At 34.6% G+C, this 17,821-nt stretch overlaps 1 protein-coding gene across 7 annotated transcripts in view; it reads left to right on the forward strand.

The window, feature by feature from the left end:
• The window catches only part of TMEM135 (transmembrane protein 135), a 354,887-nt gene that overhangs the window by 173,546 nt on the left and 163,520 nt on the right, over nt 1–17,821 (forward strand). The gene's annotated exons all lie outside the window — the stretch shown is intronic.

Below are 17,821 nucleotides of genomic sequence, written 5' to 3' on the forward strand. Positions count from 1 at the left end.
TGCACCCAGCTGTATAGCTTTAGTATTTTAAGAGTGGCTAGGCTGTTTTCCAAAGTGATCCTACCATTTTACATTCATGCTGGCATTGTGTGAGAGTTCTTGTTTCCCTACATCTATGCTAACACTTGGAAAAGCCAGTCTTAAAATGTAGCCATTCTAATAGGTATACAGTCATAGCTTAAATTTGAATTTCCCTGATGACTAATGATGATGAATAAAAAAATCAATTTTATGTGATTATTAAGTATCATAGGTTGTTCTCAGTGAACTGTCTTTTGAAAACTATTGCATATTTTAAAATTGGATTGTTTTTCTTATTATGGGGCTTTGAGAGCTCTTTATATATTCTGGATACATGTCCTTGATTGGATCTATATTTTGTAAAAATTTTTTTTCCATACTGTGGCTTCTTTTTTCATTCTCTAAACAATGTCTTTTAAAGAGAAGTTTAAAATTTGGATTTAATCTAATTTGTGAATTTTTTCTTTAATGATTCACTTTTGATGTGTACCTAAGAAAATTTTGCCTAATCTAAGGTCATAAGAGTTTCTCCTATGTTTTCTTACTTCATAGTTCTAGATTTTACGTTTAACTCTATGATACAGTTTGCCCTAACTTTTATATTTGGTGTAAAGTATCGATCACAGTTCATTTAATGTCATTATTTTTGCATATAGTTAAACAAATGTTCTAGCACCATTTGTTGAAGAGTTCATCTTTTACAGAATTACATTAGCACTATTGTTGAAAAATCAGTTTTACACATATATGTAGGTCTCTTTCTGGACTCTCATCTCTTTCATTGATGTATTAGTCTATGTTTAAACCCAAACCATGCTGTCTTGAAAGCTGTAGGTATATGATAACTGTAGCAGTCATGTAGTATTAGTCTTCCAATTATATTCTCTTTAAGTATTGTTTTTGACTGTTGTAGGTCCTTTGCATTTCCATGTAAATTTTAGAACAGCTCTTTAATTTTTGTATAAAAAGCCTTTGAGATATCTATTAGAATTATATTTAATCTCTAGATCAGTTTTGGCAGAATTAATATCTTGACAATATTGAGTATTTTGAACAATGAAAATTGAATAGTTCTGTATTTACTTATGTTTTATTTAATTTTTCTCAGCAGTGTTTTTACTTTTCAGTGTACAGTCTTGTATATTTTTGTTAAACTTAACCACGAGTATTTAATATTTTTTAATGCTATTGTCAATAGTGTTGTTTTATTAGCTTGAATTTTCCGTTATTCATTGCTATTTATTTTGTATATTGATCTTATATCCTGCAACTTTGCTAAAGTCAATTTTTAGTTCTAGTAGCTTCTTTTTGGTATGTTTCATAGTATCCTCTATATAGATGAACATGTCATCTAAGAAAAAGAGAAAATTTTACTTCTTTTTAAATCTGTATGCCTTATGAGAGTTAAAAAAATTTTTGGAATGGAAGTTTGATTATGTCAGATGCTTTTTCTGTATCTATAGGGATGAACATGTGCTTTTTCTTTTTTAGCTTAATATAGTGAATTACATTGCTTGATGTTTGGCCTTGTATCCTAGAATAAATCCCATTTGGTGTATTATTCTTCTTATATATTGTTGGATTCAGTGTGCTCAGATTTTCTTAAGAACATTTATAACTGTGTCCATGGGGGATATTGGTGTGTAGTTTTCTTGTTAATGTCTGCATTTAGTTTTGCAGCCTAGACAACACTGCCCTCATAAGAATGAGTTAAGTAGAATTTCTTTCTTTTCAAATTCCTAGGTGAGTTTTGAGAATTGGGATTATTTCTTCTTTAAATGTTTGGTAGAATTTATGAGTGAAGCCATCTGGTCTTTTTTTCTTTGGCAAGATATTTTACTACTATTTCAACTTTTTTTTTTTTTTAAAGACATTAGTGCTATTTAGGCTATGTATTTCTTCTTCTGAGAGCTGTGGTAGTTTGTGTCTTCCAAGCAATTTGTCCATTTTCCATTTCATTTAAGTTGTCAATTAATAGAAACAAAATTGTACATAATATTTCCTCATTATCCTTTTAATTTCTGAAGAGTTTGTAGTTTGTGTCACCTCATTCCTGATAATGGTAATTTGTGCCTTCTTTCTTCTTTTCTAGATTATAGTGTTTTAGGAAATGCCTTGTGTGGATCTGAAAAGAGTATTCTACATTTGTTTAGTGCAATGCTCTATAAACATCAATTAGATCAAGTTGATTAATAGTATATTTTACCAGGCTCACATCTTTACTGATTTTCTCTCTACTTTTTCTATCAATTATTAGAGAAGGGTGTTGAAATCTCTGACTATAGTTACGGATTTGTGATATTTTATTGTGAAGTTGTATCAGTTTTTGATTCATGTATTTTAAAGCTCTGTTTTTAGATGCAAAAACATTTAAGTTTGTTATGTCCTCCTGATAATTTGTCCCTTTTATTGTTATGTAACAGCCTTTTTCATCTCTGGCATTATATGCCTTTATCTAAAAAAAAAAATCACTGACGTGAGGAATGGGAATAGTATTATTGACTTAGTTAAGTGAATGTCTTTGTAAAAGATGTATTATCTAAATGAAATCAGCTTTTTGTGAGAACAGAGGAAAGAACTGGAGGAAGGAAGAGGAATGTTGTATACTCATCCAACAATTATTTATCACATATGCTAAGTTTGCCTACTTAAAAAAATTTATGATAATTAAATGAAAGGTCAAATTTAGATATAATTCTTTATTCCTCACTCTCAAATTTGAAGTTAAACAGACTCTCAATTATTATAATATTTGGTATTATCCCCATGTAATGGTTGAGAAAGTTCAGCTCTGATAGGAAGAGGGACACTATTTTGTTTTGAAACATAGTTGAAATATAACTCTAAATCTCAGCATTTTTTTTATTATTATTATCTTTTGTTTGCTTTGATGTAAGTGTGAGAAGATAGCATCGTGGGGAAAAAAACCTCATGCTTTTCTTTTGTTAATTTTTATTATGTTAAAAGAAGCAAAGCAGGACATAACATAGTATGTTGTTATGTCATGTCACATTGGGTAAAACATGACAGAACATATATTTACAAAAGTACACTCTTTAGAGCCAGATGACTGCTCTCAATTTGGAAACAAACCATCTGCTTATCATTTAAATTCCTGAATTACTTACCAGCCCACATCTCTAAACAGAAGTAACATACTGTTACTTCTTAAAACCGCTGTTAAGGTCCATTGTCTCCATATGTAATGCATATTTCCTGTGTACTGAATGAAAACAGATTAGACATTTATGATGTTTAAAAAGACCAAGTTGATTTCTTTTTTTTTTTTTTTCCTTTTAGACTGAGTCTTGCTCTGTCACCCAGGCTGGAGTGCAGCGGTATGATCTCAGCCCACTGCAATCTCCGCCTCCTGGGTTCAAGTGATTCTCCTGCCTCAGCCTTCCAAGTAGCTGGGATTACAGGTGCCCGCCACCACACCCGGCTAATTTTTGTATTTTTAATAGAGATGGGGTTTCACCATGTTGGCCAGGCTGGTCTCAAGCTGGTGACCTCAGGTGATCCGCCCACCTTGGCCTCCCAAAGTGCTGGGATTACAGGCGTGAGCCACTGCGCCCAGCTCCAAATTGATTTCATTAACATGAAAAGCTAATGAATTATTTTTTCAGCATTTGAAATTGCTTTAATGTAGTTAAGGAAATATTTGTTCATACTTTGCTAAACCACATACCCCAATATAATCAGTAAATAAGCACTTACTTGACATAGTCCAAACAATGACTTACTCGTTAGCTCTTACATCTTGCATTTATTTAATATTTATTGGGTGTTTATCAGGTGTAAGTGGCAGAGGTATATTAGTGAAATAGAATCTATGTTCTAGTGAGAATTGTAAATGAATAAGTAGTTACTATATAGTATGATAAATTGTGGCAGAAGAAGGATTCAGGTCTGACAACTTTTTGCTTGGACAAATGGTGGATGGGAACACAGGTACAAGAGCACTCATCTGCAAGTAAAGGTGAGATTGGCAATGCTTGTTTGCCAACTTGCTAGTTTTTATATAGAGTACATATTTTTCTTCATGATCAAGTTAAGTGTATACTAGAGCAGTGGTTCTTAATTGGTGACATGTAGAATTTTGTATGGAATTCGGGGTTTTCATAACTTACTTATCTTGGATCCCCAGCGTACCTAAGAGTATGACATGCAGGCTCTGTTTTATCTTTCCTGGATTATTCATCTCTAGCATTTATTACTGGCTTTAGTATTTCTGTTGCTTTCAGCAGCTTCCACCTCTGCTCCCAGTTTATATGAATTTAAGATAAAATCTATCTCTAAAGCATATGAATTGCTGTCTAAAGCATATGTGTCCTTCCTAAAAAAATTTTCATTAATGTAGTACCCAGGTTTTTCCCAATGATAAGTGGGAGTTGAATTACCACTGAATTGAGAGCTACTTTTGAGTGGGACTGGGGAGGAGGGACAGGTGGTCTTTTGAGAAAACAGCCTTAATTATATTTAGTGAACATCATGTATTTTAAGTTTACAATTTGATGAGTTTTGGCAAATGTTTATAGTCATGTGACTATAAGGACAATCAAGATATAGAATATTTCTCTCTTCCTTAAAAAGTCCCTCTTTCCCCTTTGCAGTTTTCTTTTCCCATGTCCTAGATCCCAAGCAGTCACTTATCTGCTCTCTGTCACTAAAATTTTGGCTTTTCTACAGTTCATATAAATGGATATATGTTTTCATTTATCTTGGGTAGATACCTAGGGATAGAATTGCTGGGCCTTATGGTAAGTATATGTTTAAATTTACAAGAAACTGACAAATTGTTTTCCAAATTGACTGTACCATTTTGCCTTCCCACCAGCAATATATGAGAGTTCCAGTGTCTCCATATTCTCACTATCACTTGGTATTGTCATTCTTTTTACTTGTAGCAGTTCTAGTGCATGTGGAGTGGTATCTCATTTTGGTTTTAATTTGCATTTTCCTACAGACTAATGATATTGAACATCTTTTTGTTGGCTTTGGCTATTCATAAATATTTTTGTGTGTGTATACTTATGTACATATATTCATATATCATATGTATATGATATATGTAGATTTTTTTGTTCAAGTATCTGTTGAAATCTTTTGGTCATTTCAATTTTTTGGGTTGTGTAGCTTATTTTTGACTAGTAAGAGTTATTTATATATTTTGAAATTAAGTGCTTTGCCACATATATGTTTGCAGATATTTTTTCAGAGTTTGTGGCTTGCTTTTTCTTTCTTTCTTTTTTTTTTTTTTTTGTTTGAGATGGAGCCTCACTCTCTTGCCCAGGCTGGAGTGCAATGGTGTGATCTCAGCTCATTGCAACCTCCACCTCCCAGGTTCAAGGGATTCTTCCGCCTCAGCCTCCGGAGTAGTTGGGACTACAGGTGCATGCCACCACGCCCGGCTAATTTTTTGTATTTTTAGTAGAGACGGAGTTTCACCTTGTTAGTCAGGATGATCTCGATCTCCTGACCTCGTGATCTGCCTGCCTTGGCCTCCCAAAGTGCTGGGATTACAGGTGTGAGCCACCACACCCAGCTGCTTTTTCATTTTTTAAATTAAGTAATGGGCTATCATGGGCAAACCATTTGACTGCAAAGAGCAAAAAGGTTTTTAATTTTGATTAGGCACATTTTATCAATGTATTAGTTGTTCTGCCTCCTTCTATTTATGTTATAGTTACAAAGGTAGTTTTAAAGGTCCCTGGTACAAGGAGAGGGAATATGTATGGAGGACAGTCAATGTCACATTTTAAGAAGCACATGTGGGATAGGATATATATTTTGGCGTGGGCATCTTTGGATGGTATAATCTGCAGTGACGAAATTTTTTCTTTAATATTTTTTTTTATCCCCAATGTAATATATCTTTGCTCAAATCAAGATCATAAATGTTTTCTCCAGTGTTTTTCTTCCAGAAGTTTTATGTTTTGAGCTCTAACATTTAAGTCTGTGATTTATTTTGAGTTAGTTTTTGTTATGGAGTGAGGTATGGGTTGAGGTTCATATATTTCCATTTGGAAATTCCGTTGTTTCATCTCTGTTAGTTGAAGAAACTATTGATTCTCCATTGAATTATATTGATATCTTTGTAGAAAATCAATTGGACATATAGTGTTGGATCTATTTTTGAATTCTAACTTTATTCCACTACCACACTGTCTTGATTACTTGAAGCTTTATAGTAAGTCTTGAAATAAATCTGCCAACTTTGTTCTTTTTTTTTTTTTAACATTGTTGTGACTATCTTGTATCCTTTGCATTTTTAATATAAATTTTTTACTCAGATTGTCATTCTCTGCAAGAATGCCTGTTAGGTTTTGATTGAGATTGCTTTGACTTTATGATCAATTTGAGGAGATTTGATAATATTAAATCTCCATTTATGTACATAGCATATTTCTGCACTTTCTTAGGTTTTTAATTTCTTGCAGCATTATTTTTCAGTTTTTAGTATTTAGGTCTTATACTTCCTTTGTTAAGCTTTATCCCTAAATGTTTAATGTATTTGTATTCTAATGGAATGGAAATGTTTTCTAAAATTTCATTTTCTAATTTTTTTTTGGTAGGATACAGAAAACAATTGTGTATTGAATATGTACATTGTTTTTAATGAGTTTGCTAAACTTACGACTAGATCACTTTCTTATACATTTCTTAGGATTTTTCTACCTACACAGTCATGTCCTGTGTGCATTTGGAAAGTTTTATTGCTTCTTTCCCAATGTTTATTTTTATAATATCTTTTCTGTGTTTTATTTCACTGGGTTAGAGCATCCGGAAAAGTAGCAAATAGAAGTGGTGAGAGTGGCCATCCTGACCTTATTTCTCATTTGAGGTAGAAAGTTGTTCACTTATAAGTCTGATGATAGTTGTCCCTTGTCAAATTGAAGAAGTTTCATTCCATAGCAGTGTCTACCCTGCAGACAGAAACTCTATTAGTTATTAGAATAGGAAAAATTTTAAAAATTTAATATTTAAAAAAAGTAAATATTTAGAATTTAAAAATTTAAAATTAAGAAAGGCAAAAACTCACAGTTCTTACCTTACACAGCAGCAGTCTTTTGTGTTTTCATATAAAGAAAGATTAGCTATTGAATGGTGTCTTAATTGCTAAAAGGGGTACAAGAGGAATCTAAGGGATCTAGCAGTAGCAGGTAAAAGCTAGGGGAGGTTAGCAAATGAAGGAACCAAGGACTTGAGAGAGGGTCCTCCTCCCCAAACCCCCTCAGGCTTTGCTTTAGATCTCTTTAAAGAGAGTTTGTAACTCATTATTTGCTGGTAGTGTAGAAACTTGCTAGAGGGCATGGGCCACAGGTGGTCTGTAGAAGAGTCCACTCTTGCCAGAGCATGGACGAGCTGGAGCAGGTCTGTAGAAAATGCCTGCCGTCTTGGTAGTGTTGGTAGAGAGTTGCCTAGGGGTGCAGCTGAAGCTACTGTGGAAATCATCTTCAGGAAGTTCTCAGAAGCAGCAACTATTTTAGGAGAGCCTGGCTTGAGAGCATGGATAGAGTACTGTGGAAGCAGCCTCATGTAGCTGTGCTGTAAGTGCTACTGGAAAAGGCTGATTTGTGTGCAAAAGATTCTTTGGTTTTCCCCTATCTCAATTATTATTTCATTTGCGTTTTTCAAAAATAGTTATTTTTGGATGTAGAATTCTGGGTTGACAATCCGGCATCTACTATTTGTGTCGAGAAGTCTGCCATTAATTGTATTTTCTCTCCCTAAATATAAAGTGTCTGCTTTTAAGATTGTTTTCTTTATCTTTGGTTTTCAGAAATTTGAATATGATGTGTCCATGTGCGAATTGCTTTGTGTTTCTCCTTTTTGGAGTTCTTTTAGCTTCCAGATTTCCTCCTCCTCCTCCTTCCTCCCTTCTCCCTCCTTCACCCCTTCCTCTCCTCTCCCTCTTGTCCTCCTTTTTCCCTGTTTCCCTTTCTTTTTCCTCTTTCTCCTCCTTTTGCTTTTCCTTCTGCTCCTTTTTTCTCTTCCTCTTCCTCCTTTCTTCTTTTCTTCTTCTTTTTTTCTTCAGCATTCAGGAGGTTTTTGACAATTATTTCATTTTTTTTCTGCCTCCTTTTCTATCTCCTTTCCTGTTGGGACCTCAATTACATGCATTGAACTATTTGATATTTCTTGGTCTCTGAGTCTTTCATTTCTCTTCAGTCTTTTTTTCCTCAGTCTTCTTCAAATTAGAAATTTCTGGTATCTATCTTCAAGATCACTGATTGTTTTTCTCTGCCATCTCAACTATTCTGCTGAGATCATCTAGCAAATTTTTATTTCAGTGATTGTACTTTTTTAGCTCAGTTATTTCCATTTAGTTCTTTGTTATAGTTTCCTTTTTCTGTTGAAATTCCTTATTTATCCATCTATTAAATAACATATTGCCAAGAATTTTTTGAGCATGTTTTCTTATAACTTTTGACCGTATTTATAAACGCTATTTTGACATCTTTGTTTTTGAAATGCAATACCTGGACCCATTTGGATTCAGTCTTCATTGACTTCTTTTCTTTCTTTCTTTTTTTTTTTAACCTGACTATGGAGCACACTTTCCTGTTTTGTTTGTTTGTTTGTGTGTCTAGTTGTTTTTGATTGGAAATTGGACATTTTATGCTGTATATTTCCAATTGATCCTCCAACCTTAGGTTCTGCCCTCTGAAACTTCAAGCCAGTAGGCTTTTGCTTTCTTTCACCTGAGCTGTGTGCAGTTGCAGATCACACCTTAGTCAAAGGTGCAGCAAACACACAGCAGCTTTGTCGTTTAGGTGTAGAATGCTTTCTAGTTTTTGCCTCACTTTTTGTCAGGATCCTGAGTATTTCCAACATGTATGCAAAATTAAGCAGTCAGTCAAGCTTTTGAGTAGAATTTATATTCAGAATTTGTGTCTCAGTCTTTCTGTGGATCTTTCCCCTCCAGAATTTCCTTCTTAAACTATAGTTGCTCTAATTTTTGAACTTTGACATGTAACCACTTTGATGTGGTAAGGATATAGTTTTCTGCTGTCAGAACCGCTGGGGAGTTTGGTGAGCACCCCTTGGTGAGAAAGGCAAAAACTAAGTTCTTGCATTATACAGTAGCAGTCTTTCATGAGCAAATTCTGCTTGCATTTTGTTGTTCTTTCAATATTGTTTTAAATACTTTTGTCCAGATTTTACATTGTTTTCTGTGAGACGAATGATGTGACCTTTACCTCACCATTATTAGATGTTCCTGATAAATTTCTTTTAAAATTTCAAAACTAATATATGTACCTGATTTTAAAAATTTGGAAAATAGTATAGTATAAAATTAAAAAAATACAGAAATTATTAGTAGGGCTGTAAATTGCATTTGCTAAGATTAAGAAAACAACAAACAAGTAAATATTTACAATGAATTATCCTGATGAATGCATACCTATTTGAGTAGATAAATATGGTGTTTTTGTGTTAAATTAAATCAGTGGTTAGCATGCTTTTTTTTCTAAAGGGCCAGTAAATATTTTTGGCTATGAATGCCATACAGTCTCTTTTGCAACTATTCAATTCTGCTATTGTAGTTTGAAAGCAGCCATAGACAATAGGTAAACAAATGGGCATGGTGGTGTGCCAGTAATACTTCATTTATATAAACAGGTGGCAGGCTGAATTTTGCCTGCAGGCCTTGCTCTTTTGAGGAAAGAAAGCCATTCCCTTCATGGGAAGTGTTTGGTAATGTGAACTGCTGTTTATCATCATGAGGGATTACTCCAAGTGTCAAGTTTTCATTTGTAATGAAGAAAGTATTACCTTTAATCTTCTAGTTGGGAATATACTTTGGAATTCACTTTATCTAACCATAATGTTTTACTGCATGTAATTTGTGTGTGAAAGTGTGTGTGTGTGTTTTCTGGCTACTTTCAAGAGTTTTTTTATATTTAGATTTTATAATTTGGTTAGTGATGTATCTGGGTATGGTTTTTCTTTTTTATTATAAATTCACAATTCATAATTGTATACATTTATGGGGAACAAAGCAATGTTATAATCTATGAATACAATGTGGAATAATTAAATCAAGCTAGTTAACATATCTATTACCTCAATTACTTAAATTTTTTGTGGAAAGAACATTTGAAATTTACTCTCTTAGCAATTTGGAAATGTGCTGTACTCTATTATCAACTGTATTCAGCATGCAGTGCAATAGAACTCAAAAGAAGAAAAAAAAGCCATATATCTCTGGAGATTTTGTACCCTTTGATCAAATCTCCTCATTTCCCCCACCTCCAGCCTCTGTAACCACCATTCTACTTTCTGCTATGGGTTTCATATAAGTGAGAACATGTGATATTTGTCTTTCTGGGTACGACTTATACAGCATAATGTTCTCCAGTTTCATCCAGTTTGTCTCAAATGACAGAATTTCCTTCATTTTAAAGGCTGAATAGTATTCCATAGTGTAAATACCTCACCTTTTCTTTATCCATTCATCTGTTGATGGACACTTAGGTTGATTTCATAACTTAGCTATTGTAAATAGTTGCTGCAATGAACATAGGGGTGCAGACATCTCTTCAACAAACTGATTTCAAATCTTTTGGGTGAATACCCAGCAGTGGGATTGCTGGGTCATATGGTAGTTCTATTTTTGGTGTTTTTGAGAAACTTCTATACTTTTTTCCATAATGCCTGTACTAATTTATATTCCCACCAAGAGTATATAAAGGTTCCCTTTTCTCCATATCCTTGCCAACACTTATCTTTCATCTTTTTGATAAAAGCCTTTCTGACAGGTGTGAGATGATATATCATTGTGGTTTTAATTTGCATTTCTCTGCTAATTTCTGATGTTGATTTTTTTTTCGTATATCTGTTGACCATTTGTATGTCTTCTTTTGAGAAATGTCTATTCAGGTCACTTATCCATTTTTTTTCAATTGAATTTTTTGTTTTCTTGCTATTGAATTGTTTGTTCTCCTTACATATTTGGGTTATTCATTCTTTATTGGATGGATGATTTGCAATCATTTTCTCCCAATCCTTGGGTTGTCTCTGTACTCCGTTGTTTTCTTTGCTGTGCAGAAGCTTTTTAGTTTGATGTAATTCCCATTTGTCTATTTTTGTTTTTGTTGCCTGCACCTTTGGGATCAAATTCCAAAAATCATTGCCCAGACCAGTGTTGTTTAGTCTTTATCCTGTGCTTTCTTTTAGTAGTTTTAGAGTTTCAATCCTATGTTTAAGTCTTTAACCCATTTTGCACTGATTTTTGTATGTGGTGTGAGACAAGTCTCTAATTTCATTCTCCTGTATGTGAAAATCCAGTTTTGACAGCACTATTTATTGAAGACGCTGTCCTTTTTGCATTGTGTATTTGTGGTACTTTTGTCAAAAATCAGTGGAAGCCATGTGTGGTGGCATGTGTCTGTAATCTCAGCTACTGAGGAGGCTGAGGCAGGAGGATTAGTTGAACTCAGGAGTTTTTTGAGGTCAGCCTGGGGGAATATAGTGAGACTCAGTCTCAAAAAAAAAAATTAGTTGATTCTACATGAACCTGCTTTAGCCTCTGTAGTAGTTGGGAGTAATGCATCACCATGCCAGGCTAATTGTTTTATTTTTATTTTTTAGAAAATAAAACTGGCCTTACGCGATCCTCCTACTTTAGCCTCCCAAGTAGCTGGGAGGCTACTTACGTGTGTGAGCCACTCTACCTGGTGATTTTTGCTTTTCGTATTCACAGCTATGATTAGTGTACCTTTGTTTTTGGTTTTTCATTAATCCATCACATGTTTTTACATTTGAAAAGTCAAAATTAGTATTTGTCAAACATCCGTTAATCTCAAAAAGTGATGTACTAAACTAGACCTTGGATTCAATGTTTTACGCCATCTAACTCTTTGTGGAGTGTTTTCACATATATTAATACCTGCATTGACCACTTTCAGGCCGGTTGATATTAACTGTGACCATCTTACAGACAAAATCAATGTGTAGAGAGTTTAAATGACCTGCCTAAGGTTGCCCAAGTAGTAAACAATTGGAAATGAGATAACTAGACATTTAGTTGCCTAATAGGAAATAAATATCTGCTAAATACAATGATTTTTGTATTTATAATTATAAATTGCATGTTAAATTGACCCACTGAAATCGTTCTATAAGATGATGCCTACATGATTAAAGGTATTGTAAGATGATGATTGAAATGTATTATAATCATACTCCTCACACCTGTAATCCCAGCACTCTGGGAGGCCGAGACAGGGGGATCACCTGAGGTCAGGAGTTCAAGGCCAGCCTGGCCAACATGGCGAAACCCCGTCTCTACTAAAAAATGCAAAAATTAGCCTGGCATGGTGGCGTGTGCCTATAGTCCCAGCTACTCGGGAGGCTGAGGCATGAGAATCGCTTGAACCTGGCAGGCGAAGGTTGCAATGAGCCGAGATCGTGCCGTAGCACTCCAGCCTGGGTGACATAGCAAGACTGTCTCAAACAAACAACAAACAAACAAACACAACTTTTAGTGTAACAAAAATTGTTACTTCTTTTTTGAGAGAAGGAGTCTCTGTATATTGCCCAGTCTGGCCTCTTAACTCCTGGACTCAAAGGTTTCTCCTGCCTCAGCCTCCTGAGTAGCTGGGACTGTAGGCATGTGCCACTGTGCCCAGCTTACTGTTATTGTTACTTTTTATTTTTATTATTACCAAACAATGTGTCTGCATAGCAGAACACAGAAAATAACTAAAGAAGAAAATCACCCTGAGATTACTGCTTTTATCACCTCAGCATACAACCTTATAGATCTTTTTGATTTGCACACATATACACAAAAACACACACACAAAAGTGCAATCCAGAAGTTTGCATTTATTACATCTAGGTTTTATGTCTCTTAAGTCTCTTGTCTAGCACTGTTCTTAAAAACAGTCTCTTGTTAACTTATTATTTTTTTGAGACAAAGTCTTACTTTGTTGCCCAAGCTGGAGTGCAGTGGTGCAATCTCGGCTCACTGCAACCTCCACCTCCTGGGTTCAAGTGATTCTTCTGCCTCAGCCTCCCGAGTAGCCAGGACTACAGGCACGTACCACCATGCCTAGCTAATTTTCATATTTTTAGTAGAGATGGGGTTTCACTATGTTGGCCAGGCTGGTCTTGAACTCCTGACCTCGAGATCTGCCTGCTTCAGTCTCCCAAAGTGCTGGGATTACAGGCGTGAGCCACCACACATGGCCATTAACTTATTTTTAAACAAAGACATTGTGGACAGTTATTTCCCCCTGTCACTGACATAGAATGAATAAATGTTTTTAATATTAGTCATCTTAGATGTAATAAAAACTCAAAAGAAAGAGACATTTCAATCAAAAATTTGCTATAGGTAAATTTACAAATGCTGAGAATTAGCTCTGAATTCATTATTTTTGACTCTTGTTAGTAGTTGTTTAGGTACAAGGAAATGAAAAGCAATCTCTTTAGCAGAGGTCAAAAGAAAGTTGTACACTTCAGTGCTTTCCCATAGAAACAAAGGAAGCTTAGCTGAATTGGCAGAATGCTATTAGAATGAGATACCCTTAAAAATGTTGGTGGGAAGAGCTGATGAAATAAATAAGTTGGGAACAAAGGATTGAATTTGGTATTCTTCTTCTACTGGAGAAGGTACCGAAAAAGAATTTGATCCTCTGATTGCCTAGGGTTTTGAGACATGAGAAAGAATGTAATTTGATCTGGTTTTGAGAAATTATTGCATATTTTATTTTAAGTGCTTGCTGCCTCTGCCTTTCCCCTTTTGCTCCTCAAATATATAAAGTAAGTAGCCTGACCTACAGGAGGACTGTTAAAAATCGTATCACTAGATTAAATAGAATTAAAAAAGAAACAGGAAGATTGAAGATGTAGTTTAATATATGTATCATTAAGAATAGAATAAATACAGGAACATAATGGGTGAGAAATTTATTTCTTAATAAAAATTTCTGAGAATAGACCTTTCAACATTTAGTTGTACATGCTTTAATAAAAATCTATCATAGTAAATTTATAATTTTTGTTTGAGTATGTGAATAACCCTTCTCCTGCCCATTATTGGCCTGTTATAAATCTTTCAATGAATTGTGGGTTGGAGTTATATTCATGTTGTGCTGAATTTACAAAATTTAACAGTTTGCTTTAAACGTTTTAAAAATTTTCTAACTTAGCACCAACTCCTCCCATACCTTTGTGTGTATGTGTGTGTGTGTGTGTGTGTGTGTGTGTGTGTATGCCTCTGGAGAAATGTTCTAGAGATTCTTACTTCTCATTTAAAAAAAGTTAGAAAAAATTTAGCTCTTATTTATAAATTACATGCTGTATTTTACTAATTAAGTCTATAGCCTTGCTTAACTTTGTCTTGACGATTTCTAAACTGTGAATCTTTCTATTTTTCTAATGCCATAACTGTGTGGATTTGCAACAACAAAGATTTGTGTTTTTCAACTTTAGCTGGGCTTAAGTACTACTTAGCAATTCTATGTTCTATTTACTTATGTGTTCCTATACTCTCACCCCTGTCCTTATGTTAGTGTCTTCGTCATTCTCAGAGGTTTATTCTTTCTTCTAATTCAGAGAGGGAGAGGGAAGGGGAAGAGAAAAGGGGAAAATTTACACAGTGGGAGAGGATCAGGGAAAGGGAGAGGAAGAGAGTTTAGTTATATTTGCACCTGCTTCCTTTTAACACAGACAACAGATTGCTATGTGTGTTCTTAATCCTGTCTTAAACAGGAATCTTTCTCAGTCATAGCCATTTTCCTTCTTGTATCTGTAATTTCTTCCACCTTACTGAACCCTGACTTCTACTTAGCCAGTAAAAATGTGTTTAAATATCTTCTATCCTAAAAATATCCTGTTACCAATTTTCTCTCAACTATGATTCTCATTCTAGCCACAACTCAATCTCCTTCTTTACCTTTGTTGTCAAACTTTCCACATTTACTTATACAATTTATATCTTCTCATTCAGTCCTCAACTATATTCTCATCTGCACTGCTGTATTAAAATTGTAAAATATTTGACCTATTGGACACTGTTGATTACTTCTATAATAGTTTTTTTCAAAATTTAATTAAATATTTACATGTAGTTTAAAAGTGAAATTGTGGCTGGGCGTGGTGGTGCACGCCTGTAATCCCAGCACTTTGGGAGGCCAAAGCGGGTGGATCACCTGAGGATCAAGAGTTAGCGACCAGCCTGACTAGCATGGTGAAACCCTGTCTCTACTAAATACAAAAAAATTAGCTGGATGTAGTGGTGCATGCCTGTAATCTGAGATACTTGGGAGGGTGAGACAGGAGAATCGCTGGTAGCTGGGAGGTGGAGGTTGCAGTGGGCTGAGCATACCATTGCATTCCAGCCTGGGCAACAAGAGCGAAAAAAAAAAAGAAAAAAGTGAAATGGTATGCTGCAAAGGTTACAGAAAATAGTAGTATTCTTTTCCACCGCTTCTAACACATGAATTCCACAATGCAGAGGCAACCACTTGCAGTCTTTGCCTTATTTCCTCTGTTGCTTCGTTATATCTAAATTAACTTGCCTACACTGCTATTCTTGTTTTGGTTTACACATTACTGACTTCCTACTACAGAAGATGGGAATTTGGTTTTCTTTACACTCTATGGTGGTGTGGGGATGTTCACAATATGGTAATACATAAATTTTGTTTAAAATTGTATTTAATGTTTAACATATTCTGTTCAAACTGTGTAACAATTACTCGTAGCTGAGCCATTGTACAACTTTTCTTGCTACCTTATGTTTTTTTCGTAGTTTATAATTGCCTCACTTTTTATTTTCTTAGTTTCTTTGTACCTATTACTAACTCCCTAACTTTGTGACATAAGATTCCTTTCAATATTATCAAGAACACCTAGTAATTTTTCAGTTATATTTTTCCCTCTGTGGAGCTACATCATTTGTTTAAGTTTGTTATCTCGTTCCGGTCTTGTCTGACTGCTTGAGACTTCCGTTTACCTCTGTAATTTGTTGAATCCCAGTTGTCTTTTTGGATTTACTCTGTATTTTACTGATTGTGGCTGGGAGGTAGATATTTTTAGATCTTTAGGTCTTGCAAATCTGGAAATATTTTTATATTATTTTCATAATTAAGAGTTTGATTAATACAGATTTCTATGTGAGAAATTCCTTACCTTCCAAATTTTAAGGCATTATTTTATTGTCTTCTAGTTGCAAGTATTGTTGTTGAGTAGTCTTGGGTTGTTTTGGTTCCTGTTTCTTTGTTTAATGAAATTTCAGGATGTGGTTTAATGTGGGTCTCTAAAAAATCACTGTGCTGAGTATGAGTACTTAGCAGGCTCTTTCACTTTGGGAATTCATATCCTTATATTGAGAAATATCCTAGTGTAATTTTGTGTCCTCTACTCTATTTCTTTGTTTTTCTGTTTGAATTCCTGGAAGAGTTTCTCAACTTTTATTTGGAATTTTTTCACTAAAATTTATAGTTTTGCTATTGTAATTTCTTAGAGTCCTTCAGTTCTCTAAAGTGTTCCTTTTCTTATAACATCCTATTCTTGTTTTATGGTTGCAATGGATGTGTTTTTGTGGGTACTTTTCAGAAATTTCTTTTGATCTTCCATTTAATTTATTTCTTCCAAATTTCTTTTTTCTGTTTATTTTGCTCTGTCTGTCATGTTAAAGGAATTCCTTAAATGTTTATTAATTCTTGTTTGCCTTTTATTTAAAAGTTACTTTGAAGCTTATAGAAGCTCACTGTTTTTATTTGTGGGTCTTTACCTATTTCAATGTGTAATTTCCAAAAGTTAGCATCTACCTATTTCAATGTGTAATTTCCAAAAGTTAACATCTTGTGGGTCTTTTTTCTTGGGCTGCTTTTTTTTTTTTTTTTTTTCGTAGAGAGGGATCCTCTTATTACCTATCTTGAGAATGGGAAAGTGGTTGGGATATAAACGGAGTTCCACTGCTTTTGGATCAATGGAAAGAGATATAGTAGGTGGTGAGGTGGGATGGATGGTGGCCTAACATTTGCTGTGTATGGTTTGACTTAATATCCCATCGTTATTAGTATAGTGTCTCACTTCTGCCCTAATTATCCTAACTCTGGTTTTTTCCCTTTAGGGAATCTTCTCTTGGTATGAGAGGGAGGTGATCGTTGTCTAACTGGGCAGACAAGAAGAGAGGAGTCTAACTCCTTTTTAGACTGCTTTGCAGCCAGTCCACCAGTTCTCAGTCTTACCTGCATTCTGGCCTTCTGGTGCCTTTCTATTGATGCTTCTAATTCCTAAGTTCTGCTGAACAAATTAGCATGTCTTCTGACTCTTCAGAGAGTGAAATTGTAGCTACCTTTGTACTGTTAAGTCAGTTACTCTCTTGTTCATGCTCCAAAGTTTCATTGATATTTTTTGTGTTCCATCTGTCCCTTATTGTGTTCTTTTTTTCTTTGTGGTTTATACTCTTTTATTTCCTTCTGTCGTTTTTGTAGTATTTCTGGACGGAGTAACGTTAAGTCTATATGTTCACTGTAGTATATTTAACGTAATGGCTTCTCTTCATTTTGAAATTCTTTACTCTTGAGAAATTATTTACTCTTGACTTCTAGGATTTTATTTTTCTGGAATGCCTTCTGATTCTCATGTTACTTTATTTTTTGAGACGGATTTTCACTCTTAACGCCCAGGCTGCAGTGCAATGGTGCAATCTTGGCTCACTGCAACCTCCACCTCCTGGTTCAAGCGATTCTCCAGCCTCAGCCTCCCAAGTAGCTGGGATTACAGACATGTGCCACCATGCCTGGCTAATTTTTTGTATTTTTAGTAGAGACGG

The sequence above is a fragment of the Pongo pygmaeus genome, chromosome 9, assembly GCF_028885625.2.
Source record: "Pongo pygmaeus isolate AG05252 chromosome 9, NHGRI_mPonPyg2-v2.0_pri, whole genome shotgun sequence".
In the NCBI taxonomy this organism is placed as follows: Eukaryota; Metazoa; Chordata; class Mammalia; order Primates; family Hominidae; genus Pongo; species Pongo pygmaeus.